We start from the raw sequence: 22,955 nt of genomic DNA, 5'->3' as shown, positions 1-22,955 counted from the left end.
TTCTTAGGAATAGGAATTCTGAAGCAAAATTGACTTCTTAGCCGGTAGTTACACCAGTCTTCTGGCTCATAGATATGACCTAATAATGCTATGAGCTTTAAGAACAAACTGAAAAGTCTGGGGATACCTTTGGATACACTCAGTAATTTTCAGAAAAAATCTGCTTGGTAGAGCTGGGAGGAAGGAGTATGTTTGCAGGAAATTCTGGTTAATTTGTCCGATTTATGGCATTTAGAGTCCAATCCCAAAACTGTGTGGTTTCTCCTACTATGAATTTCATCCTAGGCTCAAACATTTAGAAATGTATTTATCACTGATCCTCATTGCTGCCATTAACTTTTACGTGAAATCCACCTTCATTACTGACTTCACAAAAACCACAGCTCAGCTGATGACAGAATGCAGGAGCTCGGTTTTCTGCTCTCGGGGAATAAAACAAGCACTAAAAACTATGTAGATACTTTCAGACAGAAAATTCCAAGTGCCTACCTGAGCAAATACAGAAGGCAATCCACCTCAGTGGGCCTATGCAAATACCTGTATCTTATATAGTGTGTTTCATTAGTAGATGCAAATCATTTCATCAGAGATGTCAGTATCATTTGAGGTTAAGGGATTTTAGGAGGAATAGAACTTAACATGGGTCTTCTGCACTGTGGTGCACCCACATATATATGTGGAAAGGCTGTGATTAATATCTATTTTCCACCCAATTCACTTTGTAATTGGTCTACTGGTAGTTTTCCATTTATATCTGATGAGCCAACAGGTACCTGGGGCTCATTCCTACAAGGGGATGACCAACCTTGTCTTGATCTAGCAACTTGCAGACATTGTTCCGATGAAGCCTGGTGAGAATCAGATTCAGGACCTGTTGGTTATCTTGCACGCTTTTAAATTGAAAAAAAATTGACATCACATAAACTTGTGCACACATGGCTTCTTTTTTAAGTGTTGCAGACTCGGTGCTTTTTTTGTTTTAATTACGTGAATGTATGTAAAGAGTGGTCCAAAGATACAAGGCTTCTCTAAGGGATTCTGACCCAGTTGCTAAGACTGAGAGAGAGGATATAGCTTTTTATAGCTTGATCATCCACAGCCGGATCTAACTGGTGAAACTAGTAAAGGAGCAGCCTTCACCAGTGACTCCCCTCTCCCCCCAGATAGAAAAGGGAAATACTCCAGTTATTTGGAGGACCATCAAGAGGAAGGTGGAGGGGAAGTGCATACAGCATGTCTTCTTACAGTCACTTAGCCAGCTTCCAGAGCTTCCATCTTTTCCTCACTCTATCAGGTCTCTTGGGCTGCTATCCACTATGCGTCTGCCTGCCTCTTAGCAAACTCAAGCTGTGGTTTTCAGGCTGATAAATAATTATGCTAATTAACAGGTTGGGGGGAAAATCTGATGTTATTTCTGTGGAATGTTCTGAGAAGCTGGAAACACTTAACTGCAAAAACTACATGTGGTGAAATAACCAATAATTTGCTTAAGAAACCCACATCTGGTTTGCCTGCTAGAAACAGGGGTTAATAGTCTGTCAGGGGCAGGCAGTGGCAGTGAGTAGCCCTAGGATAAACAAAAAAGCCTTAACGGCAGGAAATGGGCTTGTTCTCGTAGCGTAAGCATTTACATTGGCTGCTAACCAGAAGGAGACGTAAAAGGAGTTGTTTACTTTACATTTTAAAAAAAAGGATGGAAACAAACAGCTTTTTGCATTATGTATATTTGTGGGGGGGGCAAGGGGAAACAAAACCCATTAACTGTAACTAAAAATGGAAATAAAATCCATGCTGCATACTCAGGGAAGAATAAGCAGACACAACATGAGATTACAGTGAAAAAAGGAGAAAGGATTACTTAACTATATTCATGTATTATTGCAATAACTGTGAGACAATTATATGCATGACTTTTCCACTCATTGCTCATGCAGAAGACATGCAGGCACAGCCAAAGGCAGACAGTAGAGGAACCTTGAGTAATGGGTTAGGATAGATATACAGTCTCTCAGCTCAGTATATAAAGCTAGATTCTGATCTCCACTACATGGGTGGAAATCAGAATGACTCCTCAGAACCTGACAGAATTACCCCAAATTTACACTGGTGTAACCAAAAGCAGAGGATGGAGGGGGGGGAGGTGTTGGAAGGCTTTCACCCTAGTATTTTATTACTGAAAAATCTATAGGAGAAAAAGGCACACACCAAATTTAAGATGGATATAATTAAATTATGTATTCATTTGATGAGATTCAGATGAAGTGCTCTGTGTGTGGCAAAAAGAATTCTGTATTTATAGCAGTTAAAGAAACACCCAAGAAGCTCTGGATACACTAAAGAACATGAATAATACATTGTTAGTTTCTAATTTTCATTTTAAATAAACGGAAGATGATCTACTGAAGGTGTTATTATGAACTAGAGTGATGCTAGCCTTACAAAGCTTGCTGCAAAATCTGGTTCATATTCTTCATATGAGGCAACAAGACACCTTACCAAATGCTGAGACCACTAGCTTTCTATTCCACACTAGAGTATTTGACATTCCACTTCTAAACAGACTACATTTTCTCTCATACTCGCTGCCAGAAATGTGTATTATTTCCTGTCAAAATAAAGAGTTGCGGTCTTTCTCCAGCTCAGAAATACAGTAAGTGCATACTATCATCATAACATGTTAGCTATTCTCTCTGTCCTTCCAATATATAAGTGCATATTATAGCCTTATAAACTACACTTTCACAGCCTTGTGTTTCAGTGTCATGCCTCAGTTTATATAATGATTCGATATATTCAGTATATACTAAGCACAGCACCATTGTGATCTTGCTGCTTCCTGAGATTTTCCACGGTGCAGAGAGTACCGGGGGACACCTTTGAGCAATAGAATTTCTTGGGGAGCAGGTGCAGGAAGCAGCAGCAAAATGTGCCAGAGATTCACTTATCAGCAAATTGGAGGAGGTAGTATTTAAGGAAGAGGAGAACAGATGACAGGTGCTCGAATATTATAGTGATGACTGACAAGATACCTACACTACTGGATTTGTTCAGGTCTAGGCCACACTCCTACCTGCTGTGAACCCACAACGCACTTGGACATGGTGAAGTTCTGTTAACATCCATCCTCCCTTGCCTTGTTAGGTACCAGCAAAAAGGGTGATTGCCTTCAGAACACATGAAATGCCAAGTGGATTCCATCTCTACCTTCTGTAAGCCAGTTATTCCACACCTTGTGAATATGACACACATGCAGGACTTTATTATTATATTCATGTTTCCTTTGGTACTAGATGGTTCTCATGTGAGCAGGATGACACCAGGACTATAAGGTTCCAGTTAGGACCAGAAAGGTAAATCCTGAAATATAATGGGAAAGCCCATCTCTCTATCTTTAAACGTTGGTCTTCTCAATATTCTTGGTTCAGTTGTGCGGACAGAAGAGTATACCCTGCTTCCAATTAATTAGAGTGGACAGGTTTTTTTCCATGAGATTTCAGGGGACAGATGCTCAGTTGGTACACATTTTTGTTCTGTATTTCCTATAACCCCTACACAGTGGGTTCATGGTCCACAACTGGACTCCTAAGTACTACAATAATACTAATTGTTAATAACAATAGCTCCAGTGAAGTCAATGGTGCTATGACAATCTACACCTGCTGAGGATCTGCCCCCAGAATTCATTTCCAGCCAATAACTGTAACCAGGAAAATAGAAGACAGCAAAAATTAACCACAATTACGTGAAAGTTAACTGAAGTCTTGGAACCTCAGTAATGATTGGTTTGGGATTTAGTTTAACTTGTGGATGAAGGCTCAATTCAGACTTTTATCTATACATGTATGCATATTTCTAGTCAAAGTATATTGTACCATTTCATTCTCTAAAATGAGGGGTATAGACAGGGTAGAATAAAACAAACATAATCTTCAATATGACAGCACAGATCAGGATGAAAAGATATTTAAAAATTGTAGGGCTAGCTGAATGTTATTTATTGAACACATTATTCAAGGAATGCTGCTGAACAATTAATTCACCAAATAGCTGTATATTTATCTCCATCTATGGTACATCTGTTTTCATAATGCTTCCTTCAACATAGCAAATCACATTTCAGCCCCCCACAAGGTTCACATAAGCATTCAAACTTTGGGTGATTTGAACGAAATCTACAAACCTGTTGAGGATCTGCCACCATTGATCTTGACCCTATAAAATGGAAAACAGGATCAAATCCTGCATTTCTTACTTAGGCTAAACTCCCATTGAAGTCATTCAGGGTTATGCCTTAAGGAGGACTCCTGAATCAGGCCTAGAGAATGAACTGTAAAAGTATTTCATAGTCTTTTATTTCTTTATACTGAATTAAATATAAATATATATTTTACTTGTATGCAAAATATACCACAGGTATGTTGAGGTTAATAAATATGCTGGTATTTGTTCAGCCAAAGGAAAGTTCTACAAGAATCTACCTGGACTATAACAAATATTTATATCTGACTCCAAATACAGTTTGTCTCTATCTATCTGGCTCACCTAGAATTTTGAAGACATTTAAAGATTCCCCAAATGAATGAAGAAGCTTACCCCCTGATGATTTCTAGACTTCTTAACTGTTTTATTCCCCTTGTTATTAAATAAACAGAAACAGTATTTTAGTTAAGCCTCCAATAGGTTACTCTAAGTAGGTTGCATCTTTTACGATCACCATGATACTAAAAGATTGTGCTTATAAAATATTCTTTACATTTCCCCATAGGCATTCTGTTTCCCTCAGCATGGGAACTTCCATTTAGACAGGAAAAAAACAGGAAAAACATCACAATGGGAACGGCCAGGGGCAGCTATTTTCATATAAGAGCAGCTATGTCGTCTTTGGATACAATGTGGAAAACAAGGTCAAAATGTGATTGACTACATGGGGTTCATGTGAAGTTTGTCTTCATAATCCCTGATTTTACAGTTGGATTCATGCACATCCCCACTGACGTCAGTGAAACTCTGTCTGGGCACAGGAGCTTGCCCATGTGGAGCTGACTGCAGGATCAGTGCGTACAAGTTTGCTTCAAAGTCCAGTGAAGCCAGTGGGGGGCTTTCCTTTGATTTCAGTGAGGTTTGGATCAGGCCCTAGGAGAACAAGCAAAGACAAGAACATACATTTTTTTTAAAAATACTCACTTTTCTAAGTTTTGGGGTGTCTTGAACTGAGTCTATCAAGCTGCATACGGGCAGCAGGAACTGCTTAAAAGGTTTGCTTTTGTTTATATTTCCTTAAGTTTTCATCAGTTGTTTCTATTAAATCAGATTCTTTTTAGACATGTATCCGGTTCCCTTAGGGGGCACTCATTCCTAGCAGTGGTGGGAGTCTCTGAGGAACAATGAAGGACATTCCTTCTCTCTCTGTAAATGAACTATAGTCACACAACACCTTTTACTGTTTGATTTTTTTTCCTATGCATTTTATAAATGGGTTCTTAGGAACATGACTGATAAGAAGGAAGAACAACTGGATACAAACAAAAAGAACAGGAGTACTTGTGGCACCTTAGAGACTAACAAATTTATTTGAGCATAAGCTTTCATGAGCTAAAAGCCACTTCATCAGATGCATGCAGTGGAAAACACAGTAGGAAGATATATATACACACAGAACATAAAAAAATGGGTGTTGCCATACCAACTGTAACAAGTGTAATCAATTAAGGTGGGCTATTATCGGTAGGAGAAAAGAAACTTTTGTAGTGATAATCAGGATGGCCCATTTCCAACAGTTGACAAAAAGGTGTGAATAACAGTAGGGGAAAAATTAGCAAGGGGAAATAGTTTTTACTTTGTATAATGACCCATCCACTCCCAGTCTTTATTCAAGCCTAATTTAATGATGTCCAGTTTGCAAATTAATTCCAATTCTACAGTTTCTTGTTGGAGTCTGTTTTTGAAGATTTTTTGTTGGAGTATTGCAACTTTGAGGTCTGTAACTGAGTGACCAAGGAGATTGAAGTGTTCTCCTACTGATTTTTTAATGTTATAAATACTCTTCGATTTTTTTTGCTGATACAGACTAACACTGCTACCACTCTGAAACCTGGATATAGACAATTTCAAAGAATAACTTAGGAACATAGGAATGGTCAGAGTGGATCAGATTCAGACCCAGGGTCCAGTAGCCTGTCTCTGACAGTGGCCAAATGCTACAGAGGAAGTTTATCTGACCCCACATAGCTCACCCTGTTCTCTAATAGTTGGACATTGACTGAAGCCCTGAAACAGAAGTTTTAATACCCCTTCCAATATTTTTATTATCATTAACCATTGAAAACTCTGGATACTATTATCCATATAAATGTCCAATCCCTTTTTTAATCTTGCTAAATTCTTGGCCTCAGCATCTTGTTGTGGCACCTTTTAATATCATTGAATGTCCCTTTGTTCTTGTGCTTTAAACTGGTCATTTATACCAATAGCAAGTCCATGTGTACATATGTGAGGGCATGAGTGGAAATATGCATGAGGGAATGAACATGGATGCATGAGGGGGGAGTGATTGGGTATATAAACAGGTAAGTAAATGAATGCATCTACATGTGGCTCAGTGAGTGCTAGCATGTGTAGATGAGCACTAAGTGTGCAGGAAAGTATTTATGGATGAGTGCACCTGTGAAGATATGTGCAACAGTGAAAATGAGGGCATGTAAGTGTGTGGAAGTAAGCATATGTGTGCATGCACGCCTACTTCCATCAGTACTTAGAGTACCTGAGTTGGTTTATTTGTTAGTGAATGCCTGTCTGAGCAAACATGATTGTGTTTATTTAACAAGAGACACCATTGTTACCTTAAAAATTATGCTGTGTATGCCTGTATTTTACATTTTGTAGACAGAACTTTATACTGGTATTTTAACTATTATAATTATATAATATTTGCATTTCAATAGATCTCAGAGTTCCCATTCAGGATCGGAGCCTGAATGTCCTATGTCCTATCCACATCAGACACTACATTTCTTCCAGTGCTGCTCAATTTCAATATTACTGAAAAAAGGCAGTTTAATCTGGTCCTTTCTTTTTTTTCTCATTTTCAAGCCAACATTTAAAACATACATTATTAACATTAATGTGAGTTGCTCCCATGCATTGTTGCGTGTAAAGGACTCTGTTAACTGCATTTGCAGTTTAAACATTATACAAAATGCACATTGTTCAATTGGATATTTAAATGGCTAATATTTTAAATATTTTGTTTTCAAAGGGCTAATTTCATTAAAATCGGGTCATGTAATATAACACTTTCCAAACTGGGTATTAATATGAATCTTTTCAGACATGCAAATTGTTGGAACAGTTCTAAAAACACTTTGTCTGGTACAGTGGTTCCCAAACTGGGGTTCATGAACCCCTGGGGCTTCATGAAATGTTACAGGGGGTTCTCAGGAAAAAATTCCCTAATGGCAGACAGAGCTGTCTATAGGGACCCCAGGCAGCATAGGGCCAGTAGCCCAGAGCCTTGGGGACTTCCAAAAGCTAAGCAGATCAAAGCAAGCATATCTATCACACTGAGGAGATTTAAACTTTAAGCCTCCTTATACAAAATAGAAAGGGAGGTGGATATTTTTTGCTGTTTTTAAAATTAAATAGGCTGCTAGTGTTGTTTTTAATTACTATGAAGAACAAGTTTAAGCTTTGTTGTAACATGCGCTGTTTGCCTGGACTGCTCAAGACCTGAATGCTTGTGTAGGAGGAACTCTTTGAGTTGGCATCTTAAATATCTTCCTGCTGTTTCACATCTGATACTCCCTGATGAAACATAGGAGCCACAGGTGCCAGTACGCTGGGGGGGATGACACAAGGGTCACGTGCTGCCCCCCACGGGTCCCTCCCCTTTTTCCCAGCAGCCTTTGCAGGCGCCCCCACTTTTCCAGTGATGCCCCCCATGGCCCCAGGGCATGCGGGGGCTTTTCCCCCACAGCCCTTTTTCCTACTGGTGCCTCTGATAGGAGCCTTGTCTTATAATTGGCTTAATCAAAAGTGATACAAGCTACAAAAGTGAGATCTTGGAAGAGTGTTGCCATTTTCATAATGTAATAAAAATACTGTAATTATACATAATTAATAAATAGTGTGTAATAAGCATGTCATACATACAAATTTTATATTTCCAAATCACTGCTTTTATAATTTATGCTGAGGTAAGGGAGAAAATCCCTGGAAATATTCATTTTTAGGATGGGGTTCATGAGACTTGACATTTTAGTGAAAGGGGTTCGCAGGTTGTTAAAGTTTGGAAACCACTGGTCTAGCACATTTCTATCAGTAAGTCTGTTTATAAAAGTTAAATGGTGGCATGCTGTTATATTTTTGTGCATGTTTCAGTTAATGCAGTTCCGGTGAAAGGGACCAGACAGCTAATCTTGCAAAGTGAAGCTCTTTATTCACCAATCCAACAGATTCAGCACAGGCATAATAATAACTTGGCTTCATCATGCGATCCTGACAATGTGACTCAACACTGCTTAGAAGGGGCCACCTCTGTGGTAGAGTGGGGTTTAATCTTCTGCCTATTCAGTCCCTAGTCTTTTTGCACCGCAACTACCAACACCAATGCCAATTAGTAAAAGCATGATGGGAACAATTCTGTTCTTGGAAGTGGACTGAGTCATAAACCTCTTTCACATAGATCACTAATGAGCCATCATATCATTGCTCAAGCTGGAAAATATATGCTGGCATGCTCTCTACTGCCTGTGTTCCACACAATTTCCTGGACCTCAGAAAGTTTCCCCCTTTCTGTACCTTATCTTTCCAATTTAGGTTCAGCCTTTTATGGGAGCATTACCTACTTTGCTCTGGTGGTGGCTGGCTCTTTAAATCTGGAACAGAATACTGTCATGAGCCCAAAGGGGAAACTTGGCATTTGACCACTGCGGGCTGTACCTCCCACCTTGCTGGGTGGTAAATGATTTTAGCTCCAGTTATGTTTGCTCCTGTTTTTCTATTCATTCCTGATAAGTGTGCACAACTTCACAATCTTCAAGTCTTACTTGGCAAACTTTGCCATTCCTTGAAAGATACTGGGTCTTGCATAACTTTCCTGTCTTCACTGCAGCAAGTCCTGTCAATGCCCAGTAAAGTTTTCAGCCAAACAGAGAGAGTGCTTTTCCCCCTGGAATTCCTAAATCCATAAAAAATGCTGAATTTTGGGGTGCAATTCTCAGACAGCCCTAATCTCTTTCTTAGTCCCTTGAAGCACAGAATCCGAGCAGCTGTTGAAAAGTGTTTTTTTCAGATGCAATTAAGTATTGTCAAATACCAACTCCTATCATCAAGATGTTAATTAAATGTAGTTTCTTTCCGCTCTGCATACATGCACAGAGGGAGCTTAAGCCCTCTCTCGTTTGGTTTCTTCATCCTTAAAAGAAACAAAACAAAAACCACACTGTACAGTATTTTCTAATTTGATAATATCTTTATAGGATTTTAATATCCTCCATTTTGCCAGCTATAAGCCAGTCCAGGAGCAACTGGAGATAGAGTTATGAGCTGCTCAGGGCCTGTAAAGTTCAGCCTACAGTAGGAAATGTTTTGAAATATTTCCCATCATTGCTATCACTGGTCCAGTTTCCCTGGCATGAGCAAAAGTGGGAAATTCAGTCCAAAAAGTATTTGTTGTTGTTTAAATGAGAGACTAGGCAGGCATAGGTCGCAGGGGAGTTCTTTTTGGGGCCTTTTTAGTGAACAAGTTTCGAGCCTGTTCCTGCCTCTGAAGTCAATGACAATTTTGCCACTAATTTCAATGAGATCAGGACTGAGCCTATAGAGCAGAACTTAGAGGATTTAGCCAAGTCTTTTTCTGTATTATTTGCAATGTATTTACTTACATTTCCTGACAGTATTGATCTCTGGACACTTTATATAGCATCAAAATAAGTTAACACAAACATACCCTCTCAGGTTGACCCTCCTGTTATGTCATTATCACAAGCCTGCTAAATCATTTTGTAACCCCTCTATTCCAGCTCATCCTTCCTGGAAAAAAAAGAGGTGAGTATTACAGCATCCTCAAAAGGTGAACAAATCAGTAGGTGAAGAAAGGTGATACGTGCAGAAAGACTTCTATAAAGACCTGGATTTAAAAATAATGCAATCGGTGTGAAGCTTGGAGTTATCTTGTGGATGGTTTTCCTCTTGACTATGGGTGTTAAGCTTCCATAGAACACTGTCACCCTGTATTCATGTGAAGTCTATACCCAACTCACCCAGCTAGTTAGGAATGCTAGCAGAGGGGTAGCAGCTGTGGCTGGAACATATATGTAGATGTGAGGAGATGCACAGGTTTCCGCTGCTTATCTGGATAGATAAAAAGTTTAGCAACATCTGAGGGTTATAGATAACTATTTAGAGGATTTGGTAATACAGTGACCCTTTGTACTAGGATCAGGGTGTCTGGCAGATATTTATCCTACCAACCTGCAGTTGCTATAGTGCTGCTGTATTTACAAGATACACCAAAATCAGTGGAAAGTGCCATTCTGAGCAACTCAGAGCACAGCATCACCAGGACAGCTCTCTGTTATGTTCATTGCATACAAAATGAGATGTTAGATAAAAACATAAATTACTTTCTGGAAGGTTGCAGCCTAACACTATTTTGTAAAATCCAGAACCTTAACACACAAGAACTAAAAACAGAGAGAGTGGAACAGGAAGAAGGCAAAGAGGCGCCACATCACTTTAGGTTGGCTCTCTGTGGGCTGATTGCTGAAAGATCCACATTGCATGCTTCCCTGTAAAGCCCCCTAGGCTGCAAGCAGGACCAGGAAAACCTCTGCAGATGTAAAGTGATGGCTTAAAATTTTAACACAGTTTTCAATACACCACAATCTCCCTCCACTTCTTGATAATATCCAGTAATCCTGACTCCAAAATCTTTGTCTTATGATGGTATTCTCATCAGGATGGAGTAAGTTAAAAGGATTCAGATAACTCGGGTAACAAATGGAAATTTTCAATGTGAGGATGAAGATGCATCAGAATGCATAACTCTTCCTTAAACCTACAACATTTTCCTTAGAAAGTAATCTCTTACTGCCCAAAGGGAGTTCAGTGAAATTTGCTGCCTTCATACTAAAACTGAAATTTGTGAATTAATTTTAATTCCATAATAGAGCTCTGTGGTTGCTGTCAGACATGAAGGAGAGGATTAGAGAAGCAAAAATATGTCATTCTGTAAACCAAACCTCTCCATCAGTACTATTAGACGTAATGTGTTTGTCAAACTAGCTCTTTCTGCCTAGAGGTTCAGAGTTAAACCTCATTTAATTCTCTTTTAAACTTATTTGGCTCAGTATCTTCATCCACAATAGCTTTACTAAATGCTTGGTTTCACACTACAAACTATTCCTTTTTTCTGTCTTTAAATATTCTTTCATCAGCCACTGCTGTACTCATTAGACAGAACAAATTGGTATAGGAAAACAGGATGGAAGACAGCTGTATGAAAATGTATTGAGAAAGCTGCTGAATTTTAAGGGCCTCTCTGTTTGAGGCAAAAAGGTGCTGGAGTAAATGCTTGGATAGGTACATGCTGCATTTGCAATGCTTGTACAATACACATCACAGCCATCCCACTTATTTTGCAAATATTAGTGTTATCAGTTGCTCGAAATGTGTAGGGTGAACCTTCAGCTCAGGTCCATTGAACTCATATAACCTACAACGATTTCTCCTTGGTATGGATGGAAAGCAACAAGTATCTCAGCTGCACTGGTTGACACAGTGCTCTGAATCAGGCAGACATATCTCCTATCCCTTCCTTTTTTGCACAGCTCTACCATGTGCCTCGGAAACAGGCTGTCGTTCTACCTTCTCAGTGCCCTTCACCTCAGAATTTCAGCTTCTTGTCACGTGTCTACACCTTAGGGCCTCAAGCCACATATCACAAATCCAACCATTGCACAATGCTTTGGCATCTGTCCAAGGCTTTCAACCTTCTGTCCCCCTCTGTGCTTAGCCTGCTGGTTCTTGTTGCATCATCACAGCTAGGCAGAGTGGTGATTATGTGCTTATACATAGACTTCAATTTTTTTCATCAAAAATCAAACTTTTTATGAAAAATATTAACAGATCAATATTTTCTATTTTTGCTACATTTTCTGCAATTTTTAATACATTTTTATCAAAATTTGTCTCAAAACCATTTTTGAAAGTATTGGGACTTTTTTTGCTTACCAAAAGCCACTTTTTTTTTTGTCAAACATAATTTATGGTCAACAATATTCTTCAACATGCCTGTAAAAAACCTCCCAGAAAATGTCATGAATGAATGGAAAATGTGTCCATTTGGAGCCCTGTGAAATGAAAACAACTTAAATATTTCAATATTTTGTTTCCCCTTTTCCAGCCAGCTCTACTTAAACCCTTCGCTGAAGTCTTCCACATACTTCTAATTTTGTATCGGATTCACATGTGGAAAGACTTTTCCTTCATGACTGGAGTCCTATTCTACCCCACTCAGGGCTTATCCAGTCAGCCCACACCACTACCACCAAAGCAGCGTCAGTGAACACTGTGCTGATAATGCCTAGGAACTGCCTGAGCAGCTGTAGTGGGAACAAGTTATAGGGGGTTGAGGGCTAGGCTGGTCTCCCCCAGGACCTCCCAGACAAACACGTGGGCCCAGCAGCCCAACCCACCGTCTGGGCACACCACATACAGCAGGAACTCCCTCCATCTACTGCAGAGGAATACAGTGCTGTTGCCAACCCTCCAGGATTGGCCTGGAGTCTCCAGGAATTAAAGATTATTATATCATGCAAATACACCTCCAGGAATGAATCCATCCAAAACTGGCAACTCTAGAAGAGAGAGGTGGGTCAGGTCTTTGCCTAATTAACCCACCAGACCAAGCAATTGGCCCCACGAGCCTATTTTTCTCCCTTCTGAGCTAAAAGCCTTCTCCTGATGCCTGTTAATGTGTTGAGTCCTCCACTCAGGTAGTAGATATCTATGCTGCAGTGCTGAAGGTTCAAGATTTCACCTGAACTGCTGATGCTATGTGATGGAGCCATTGTTCATGACAAAACTTGTTTGTACCTTTTTCCTTAACCAAAAAAAAAACAACCTCTAGGCCAGTGGTTCTCAAAGCTGGTCTGCAGCTTGTTCAGGGAAACCGGTTCGTTTACCTGCCGTGTCCACAGGTTCGGCTGATTATGGCTCCCACTGTCCGCGGTTCACCACTCCAGGCCAATGGAGGCTGCAGGAAGCGGCGCGGGCCGAGGGATGTGCTGGCTGCCCTTCCCGCAGCCCCCATTGGCCTGGAGCAGCAAACCGCGGCCAGTGGGAGCCACGATCGGCTGAACCTATGGACGCGGCAGGTAAACAAACTGCCCTGGACTGCCAAGGGCTTTCCCTGAACAAGCAGTGGACTGGCTTTGAGAAGCACTACTCTAGGCAATTACATTTTTAAAAGACCCTACATTAAAAGAATGTAATTTAGATTGCAAAGTCAAGCACTCAAAAATTAGAAAATGTTGGATTTAAAGGTGCCAATGCAGCTTTCTTTCATTCCCCCTGCACCTCTACATTATGATACAGTCTTTAATTACATGATCACATACCATGTTTTCAGTGATGAGCTGCCAAAATATTAACAGGTTCCCTCCTCCTCACCTCACCCCCCCTGGGGGGTCGTGCCCCATCCAACCTCACATGTTCCTTGACACCTCCTCCAGGGACCCCTGACCCCCCCCTTCCCTGCCCCTGACTGCCCCCTGCCGCCCCATCCAACCCCTCCTCTCATTCTTGATGGCCCCCAGGACCCCTGCCCCATCCAACCCCCCTTCTCTCTGTCCCTGACTGCCCACCACCACCTCATCCAACCCCTGCTCCTTCCTGACTGCCCCCCGGGACCCTTGCCCCCATTCAATCCCCTTGTTCCCTGCCCTCTGACCGCCTCGACCCCTATCCACCCCCCAAGTCACCGAACACCCCCTCCCTGCTCCCTGCCCCCTTACCACACTGCCTGGGGCTGGGACCCGGGTCTGCTCGGCCGGCACCTGGACCGGCGCCGCGGGGCCCAACTCCCCAGGCCGGGACCAGGCTGGGGCACTCGTCCAGCACCGGCACCGGCTCCACGAGTGCTTGGCCAGGACCCAGCTGGGGCGCTTAGCTGGCACCTGCACTGGCGCCGCGGGTGCTTGGCCGGGACTGGGCTGGGGGGCTCCTCCAGGGCCAGGGGAAGCCACTCAGGTGGAGCCAGACTGGGCCGCACGCACTGTCCCCCCCTGGCCTGGCTTACCTGCCTGCTGCTTGTTTCAGGCTTCCCGTGAACATTTGATTCGCGGGAAGCAGGGGAGGGGGAGGAGAAGGAGGGTGGAGAGTTCAGGGGAGAGCGGGAGGTGAGCTGGGGCCAGGTCCAGGGCCGGGGGCCAGATGGACAGCTGCCCAAGCCTTTGTTAAATTTAAAAACTTTTTTAGAACCAGTTGTCCTGGAACAACCGGTTCTAAAAAGGCTTCTAAATTTAACAACCGATTCCTGCGAACTGGTGCGAACCAGCTGGAGCTCACCACTGCATGTTTTCCACAGGACCATTGCCTCATTCAGCGCGCTAGTTGGATGCACCAGGGTCACATGAACAACTGGACATTTCCTAACTTTCAAGTGCTTGACTTTGTAAACTAAGTAATGTTCTTTTTAATGTACATTTAAAAAAAAATCTATACAAGAGATCTCTTTAATAGTCAGTAGCTAGTTCCAGTACATTAGTGATCATTCCTTATACCGAGGTTGCACTACTGGTTTATTTAATGCTGGTCTAATACTATGAGTATGTCTACATTGAACTCACAGTGTGACTGTAGCTCATGGAGCTGTACCTGAGCTAGCCTGATTCTAGTTAGCAGGAGTACCAACAGCAGCGACTGCATAGGTTTAGACACAGTCTGTACAAGCCCACCTGAGACCTTCAGTACCTACTTGAATGACTAGCCCATGCTGCCACATCTTCACTGCTATTGGTACTTGCGCTAGCTCAGTGGCGGGCGTGGCCCATCAGGGCAATCTGCTGGTGGGCTGCAAGACAGTTTGTTTACATTGCTCATCCGCACGCACGGCTGCCCACAGCTCCCAGTGGATGCAGTTTGCCGTTCCCAGCCAATGGGAGCTGAAGGTGGCCATGCTTGTGGAAGAGAACTGAAGTGTAGACATATTCTTAGGGCTCGTCTACACAGAAGGGTAATGCACTCTACAGGGGTATGATTTCTAAAACCCATTAATATGTTGTACATTAATTGGTTCATGTAGACCCTGCTGGTGTGCACTAAAGGCTCCCTAGTGCACTTTAATGTAATGCTGTGTACTACCTTAAAACACACTAGGGAATCATTAGTGAGCACCAGCAGGATGAATTAATGTACAGCACAGTGCTCTTTAGAAATCATACCCCGGTAGTGCGCATTACCTCACTCTGTAGACAAGCCCTTAGATTAGAAACATGGTTCCTTATTACTTATTATTATGGCAATAGCAACCATCCATGCTCCATTTTCTTTTCAAGTTCCCCTTCCCTTCTCCCTGTTTGAATCCTTCATGCTGATCTCCTTGCTGATTCAAAATCATATGAAATCCCACAAAATCCATCTGTTCTCATCGTCTTCCCAGTAATCACTTCCCACTTCACCTGTATAAGCCTGAAAGTCAGAGCATTAGAACTCAAAACAGTAGGGGAACTAAAGTCACTACATCCGAAGCACTAAATAGCAGGGATTGTTCAGATTTGGCTTATTTACAAACAAATCTTCCAGGATTCAAGATTCAAAGAGCTTGCTTCATAGTCCAATTGGAGTCCTTTGATTGAGTTTAATAGAAGTTGGAGTGGGCCCTAAATAAAAATGACCCTATATTTCAGTCTCTTGAATGGCTGTAATAACATTATAGCAAGATGTACTGTTTTGACCTATGCATGAAGAATTCTGTAGTATTAGGTACATTAGGCAGATAAGAATCATTTTCCCATCCCTATTGCCAATTAACAGAATTTATATGACATTTAAAGTATTCTTTTAGTAATTATTATCTGTTATTAATCTTGCACACTCTGGAAAGTTATGCACATTTCATGCCAGGATGTTTTTTGGAGGAGACCGTTTTTCTATTATTTATGTATAATGTAAGTTGAGAAGAAATAGAACATAATGAAGCTGGACTGTGGTCTTTTTAATGCCTGGTAAAGCAGAGTTAGGAAATCTTTCGATCTAAGACCACCAGTTACAGTTTTCCCTGGGTCAGAAGGAAAATAACTAATGCTAAAACTCAAAGATAGAGAGATATTTACAGCAGATACATAGAGTACTCTCAGATTAGCCTTTTATGCACAAACTCACTCAAACTTCTATATTTCTGATCACAGAGACAACCTCACATCACTAGTTGTAATCTGCACTATTGCCTGCAAAAAGACTGGAAATTGATCATCAAAAGACATCAGCAAATTGCCACAAGTATTCAGAAATATTGTGTTTTCAAAAGTCAATGTAGCACAAACATTCTCTTTCAGAGAAACTGGGATATCAATTTTTAAATACAGAATCATAGACTTTAAGATCAGAAGGGATCATTATGATCGTTTAGTCTGATCTCCTGCACAACGCAGGCCACAAAATCTCACCCACCCACTCCTGTATCAAACCCCTAACCTATGTCTGAGCTATTGAAGTCCTTAAATCGTGGTTTAAAGACTTCAAGGTGCAGAGAATCCTCCAGCAAGTGAACCGTGCCCCCCACGCTGCAGAGGAAAGCGAAAAACCCTTCCAAAGAACCACTAAGGTTTAATGCCAAAATAAGAACTGTAAACAAAACAAATTCTGCCTTCTATTCTCAACGACTTCAATGGCTGTACCCGAGGAAAGAATTTTGCCATTATGTCTATAGTTTGCTTGTTATGCAGTTCTGCAGAATATGAAGCAGAACTCCAGCTGTCACTGTGAAGGTGCCTCCAGTGTTCATTGTTTTAGTCAATGGGAGGGGCAAAGAGAGGGAAAACCAGAAATTTGACTAAACCTTGACAGTGAGTTACGATGATGTGTGGATTTTAAATCCGTGCAATGATTTACACTGTTCAGAGCATTAACTCAGGGGAATTAAGTTAATAAGTTAATAAGCATTAACTTATTCAAAACTTAATTGGAAAAAAAATAATAAAAGCTTTAGCTTGGCCAGTGGTATTAGCCAACACATTTTATTCTTGTAAACGTGTTCTAGGTTAAAGTTGACTCCCTATCAGGTAGTTATGATATGTACTAATGAAAACAGATAAAGCTTTGCTGCTACAGAGCAGAGAGAAAAGGATATCACAATTTCCTGCTGTTAAACTCTAGAAAGGAAATTATTATCACATTCCACGACCACTCAGAACACTCCCCATCTTCTGTCACATCCCTGCTTCATCATCACGACATCTCCTCTTACTGTCTGCCAGAACATACCGCATAAATTTGAAATCCACCACAAAAAAGGACATACCTGTGGTCGCGTAAACACAAACCTCTTTCACTCACAGTTGTGCTCGCATTATCTGGCCATCTGAGACAGCTAACAGTGAGACAAGAGAGATATTATTGAATCCTGTCTGCCTATTATGTTGATGGTCCACTCTAGCAGGGAATGCATTCCAGATGTCGGAGTGCTGTAAATTTGCCTCCAGCCTGTAGCCTGACCCTCTAGCAATTACACTGGACAATGCTGGCATGAAGTGGTGGGGAAATTACACTAATGCAGCCTTGTGATTTTCATTGATTTCAGCAGAAAAAGAACCTGGCTCTCCTGGGATGACTGATTTTGGAAATGCCCTATTTCTGTTAGAGAAAAAATATTTCATATAATAAAAATAAATAACCAGAAACCCTCACCAAAATCCCATACGGAGATTAAAATAGCATCCTTAAATCCATGACATGAAATCTACCGTAAATCAGTGGCATTTAGAATGAGTCTGTTGTTAGATTACCTGTGAAGGAAAATAAATGTGTTTGGGTCCCTTTTTGGTTGCTTGCTTCTATATGACTTAATGTTATAAAGAACATCTGAAAGGGGCAAAAGGCTGCAAAATGTTTGGGGTTTTTTTGTTTAAAACAGGCATATTTCAGGTCAGCTTCAGGCCTGGTCTACAATAAAAAGTTATATTGACATAGCTATATCAGTTAAGAGTGTGAATCAACCACACCCCTGACCGACATAGCTATGCCAACATAACCCCCAGTGTAGACACAGTTATGTCAATGGAAGAGAGCTTCAATCAGTATAGCTAACTTCATGCAAGGATGTGGTGTTCCTACACTAACAGAAGAATCCCTTCTTGGGGTAGGTTGCAGCTACACTATGGGGCTTTGCGGGTATAGTCTCTGTAGTGTAGACATACCCTAAGGGTATGTCTTCACAACCGGCTGGATCGTCAGGTAGCGATCAATCCAGCGGGGATCAATTTATCATGTCTAGTCTAGATGCGATAAACCGACCCAACTGCTCTCCCATCAACTCCTGTACTCCAGCTCGGCGAGAGGTGCAGGCAGAGTCGATGGGGCAGAAGCAGCAGTCGACTCACTGTAGTGAAGACACCGCAGTAAGTAGATCTAAGTACGTCGACTTCAGCTATGTTATTCACGTAGCTGAAGTTGCATAACTTAGGCTACGTCCACACTACAGCATAATTTCGAATTAGCTAAAACCGGTTTTATTAAACAGGTATTATAACGTCGATTGTGCGCATCCACACTAGGCACATTAATTCGATGGTGTGCGTCCATGGTCGGAGGCTTGGGTCGATTTCTGGAGCGGTGCACTGTGGGTAGTTATTCTGTAGCTATCCCATAGTTCCCTCAGTCTCCCCCGCCCCTTGGAATTCCGGGTTGAGAGCCCAGTGCCTGATGGGGCAAAAATCATTGTCGCGGATGGTTCTGGATACAGCCTCACCCCTCCCTTTGTGAAAGCAGCAGACAACCGTTTCACACCTTTTCCCTGGGTGAACTGAGCAAATGCCATAGCACAGCAAGCATGGACCCTCCTGAGTCAGTAACGCAATCGTGGACGTTGTAAACACCTCGCGACTTCGTGCTGTCCTGTGAACCATGAACTGCAAGGCAGGAGGAGAGGCAGCTACGGCAGCCTACGCAGCAGCGGGCGACGAGAGCAATGAGGACATGGACACTGAATTCTTCCTACCGCGGCCCCTGGTTTGGAGCTACTGCTGGTAATGGCAGTTCTACCCATTGAACGCCGATTTTGGGCGCGGGAAACAAGCACACAGATTGGTGGACTGCATAGTTTTGCAGTGTGGGACGATTCGCGTGGCTGCGAAACTTTCGCATGGCAAGGGCACTTCTTTGAACTTTGTGACTTGCTTCCCTGCCCTGAAATGCTATAAATACCAAGATGAGAGCACCCCATCATGTGGAGAGCGAGTGCAATAGACTCTGGAATTGCAACTCAGACAGCTACCGGTCAGTCGGGAACAATTGGAGTGGGAAAAATCTACTGTGGGGCTGCTGTGATGCAAGTAGCAAAGCAATCATTAAGCTGCTGCTAACAAAGGTTGTGCTCTGGGAACGTGCAGGTCATAGTGTGGCTTGCTGTAATGGATTCCCTAACGTGGGGGGGGCCATAGATGAACCCATATCCCTATCTTGGCCCGGAGCACCAGGGCACCCAGTACGTAAACCGCAAGGGGTACTTTTCAATGGGGCTGCAAGCACTGGTGGATCACAAGGGACGTTTCACCAACATCCACGTGGATGCCAGGAGGGTTCATGACCGCTCGCGTCTTCAGAAGCACTGCTCTGTTTAAACGGCTGCAGCAAGGGAATTACTTCCCAAACCAGAAATAACCGTTGGGATGTTGAAATGCCTGTCGTTATCCTGGGGACCCAGCCTACCTTGATTCCATGGCTCATGAAGCATACACGCAGCCTGGACAGTGTCAGGACGCTGTTCAATCACAGGCTGAGCAGTGCAGGATGGTGTAAATGTGCATTTGGCCGTTTAAAAGGGCGTGGCGAACTTACTTACTCGCTCAGACCTCAGCAAACCAATGTCCCCTTTGTTATGGCTGCTTGCTGTGTGCTCCACAATCTCTGTGAGAGTAAGGGGAGACCTTTATGGCGGGGTGGGAGCTGGGCAAATCGCCTGGCCGCTGACTACGACAGCCAGACACCAGGGCAATTAGACAGACGCACCGGAAGTGGTGCGCATCAGAGAAGCCTTGAAACTAGTTTCATCACAGGCAGGGTACGGTGTAACTGCTGGTTTGCTCCCCTTCAAAACCCCCCCTTCATCTACCCTCTCCCTGTAAGCCACACCCTCCCCCTTTGATTACAGCTGCTTTAGGGAAATAAGTCACTATCATTTAAAAATCATGTATTCTTTATTTAAAAGACATTCCCTGTAAGCAGCCACCTCCTTTGCATGTATTTTGTTAAACATATTATAAAAGACAGAGAATAATTCAGAGGTATACCAGGTGTGGTTTGGAGGAGGATGGAGAGAGGAAAAGGCTATTAGCACTTTCAATGTATGACAGCTTTTGGTTGGCTGTCCACGGGGGAGGGGCGGTGCAGAAAGCCTTCCCAACGTTCTAACACGTCTGGGTGAGTAAGATTGGAACATGTGGAGTACTGAGGTGGTAAACAGGGCTGCAGTGGCACTCTGTGAACCGCTGCTTCTTCCTGAAGATCACCAACGTCGAGGATATCAGTTGATCACGCAGCAGCTCCAGCGTGCATCCGCCACCGCTGATCTTCCTGCCTACACTCTGATCTCTTCTGGCGCCACTTCTCATCTCGTAGCCCTCCTGTCCTCACATCACTGCATCTTTCCTGTACTTCTAGATGTCCCACTCATTGATGAGCTCTTTCATGCGGTACTTCCATGATTTCAGAGAACATTTCATCTCGCGGTCCTCTTTCTCCTCCGCCTTTATCTGGGTAGCCTTCGGGATGGAGTAGGAGGCTGGAAAACTGTGCTAGCTGCATGGGGAGGAAACAGGAGAGAATACGTAAAAGATAAATTTTACAGACAATGGTTATACTCTTTCCAGTGACAACACTATTCACCTTACATAGCAAAACATGTGATTTCACTACAATGGTCGCATTTTGCATCTTTATACTTTGAGTGCCTGTGGCTCTGGTGTTGCAGATCTCACAGACGCAGTCGGGCATCATACTTCAGCTTTATGCGGCATGGTAAGCTTTATCTTTTGACTTCTCCAAGCCTCATATACACAGTGCCCTATGATGCCTTTTCCTATTACAGCGCAGCAGATGCCAACCCCTCCCTCTTTCCACGTAGGATTTTCTATATCCTCCCCCACGCATGGCTGCTATCAGTGCTAAACCACCCTCCTCCCCCCACGCCACCGCGTGCTGTAGCTGGGAAGATTCCTGCTCACCATAAACGCTCAGCGCTATATCTCCCTCCCCAGCTTTGCTACAGCTTTGAACTTTACTGGCTGCAAATGCATCCCAAGCCCTGATGGCAAATATCATTAAAAAACGCTTGCTTTTAAACATGTTTGATATTACAAATACACTCAGCAGAGTCACTTCCATGCTTACTGTTTGGCTAGTGCGTTGGGAGGTGTGGGTGTAATTCCGTCTGGTCACAAAAAGTCCTGCTGTTTGACTAATGGAGTGCTGTTGCCGTCTGCAACATCGTCCTCTTCTTCTCCTCCTCCTCATCTTCCCCCTCCACTGAACCTCCCGCCATGGTTGAGATTATGACCCCACCTCGGAATCCACGACAGGGGGGTAGTGGTGGCGCAGCCTCCTAAAATTTGCATCAGCTCTGCGTAGAAGCGGCTGTTTTTGGACCCTGACCCTGATCTTCCGTTTGCTGCTTGGTTTCTGGTATGCTTGTCTGAGCTCCTTAACTTTTCACTCTGCACTGCACTGAAGTCCTGCTGTGGCCTTTTCCAACATAGTCTTTGTGAAATTTTTTCAAATATTTTTCATTTCGTCTTTTAGAACGGAGTTCTGTAGCACTGAATCCTCTCCCATATAGCGACTCAGATCCAGTACTCTCGTATGTCCATGATGGGAGCTCTTTTTCGATTCTCAGGAGACTTGCATTGTTACCTTGTGCTGATGAGTTCTGCGTGGTCACCTTGCGCTGATCAGAGCTCCACGCTGGCCAAACAGGAAATTGATCAAAAGTTCCCGGGCTTTTCCGTTTACCTGGCAGTGCCTCTGTTCTGATTGCTGTCCAGAGCGGTCAGTGTGCACTGTGGGATACCTCCCGGAGACCAATAATGTCGATTTCCATCCACGACTAACACTGATATCGATATACATAATATCGATTTTAGCGTTACTCCTCCGTTGGGGAGGATATGAATCTATTTAAAGAGCCCTTTAAATCGATTTAAAGAGCACTGTAGTGTGGACGGGTACAGCGTTAAATCGATTTAACGCTGTTAAAATCGATTTAACAGCGTAGTGTGGACCAGGCCTTAGATTGATCTCCCCCTCTGCCCCCCAGTGTAGACCAGGCCTAAGTCCATTAGGAACAAGTTTAAACTAAACCAAAATAAAACACTGTTAAACTCAAATAAGAGTGTCCACAGTGCCTTCAAACCTATTTCAGTAAGCCAGTGCAGATCTGTGTATCGATAACCCCCATTTAAAACTTTTTGGATTTTGTTTGTTTTTGCTAATACCTGTTTAGCACAAACTCCTAGCAAACAAGACTTGAGAGAAAAGTTTTCTTTGTGAAAGATTCCACCCTTTCAACTGACTGGTCAGACTTTGTTCACACACAAATGTTGCAGTCTCTTATTTCAGTTTACAGACTTGTCTGCACCTACAGCACAGCAGCAGAGCAGCTGCACTCCATAGCACGTCAGTGAAGATGTTCCTATGCTGATGGGAGAGCTTCTCCCATCAGCCCAGTTAAGCCACCTCCTCGA

Source organism: Chelonoidis abingdonii, chromosome 6 (assembly GCF_003597395.2).
Source record: "Chelonoidis abingdonii isolate Lonesome George chromosome 6, CheloAbing_2.0, whole genome shotgun sequence".
NCBI lineage: Eukaryota > Metazoa > Chordata > Testudines > Testudinidae > Chelonoidis > Chelonoidis abingdonii.
Note: the sequence above shows the minus strand (reverse complement) of the source record.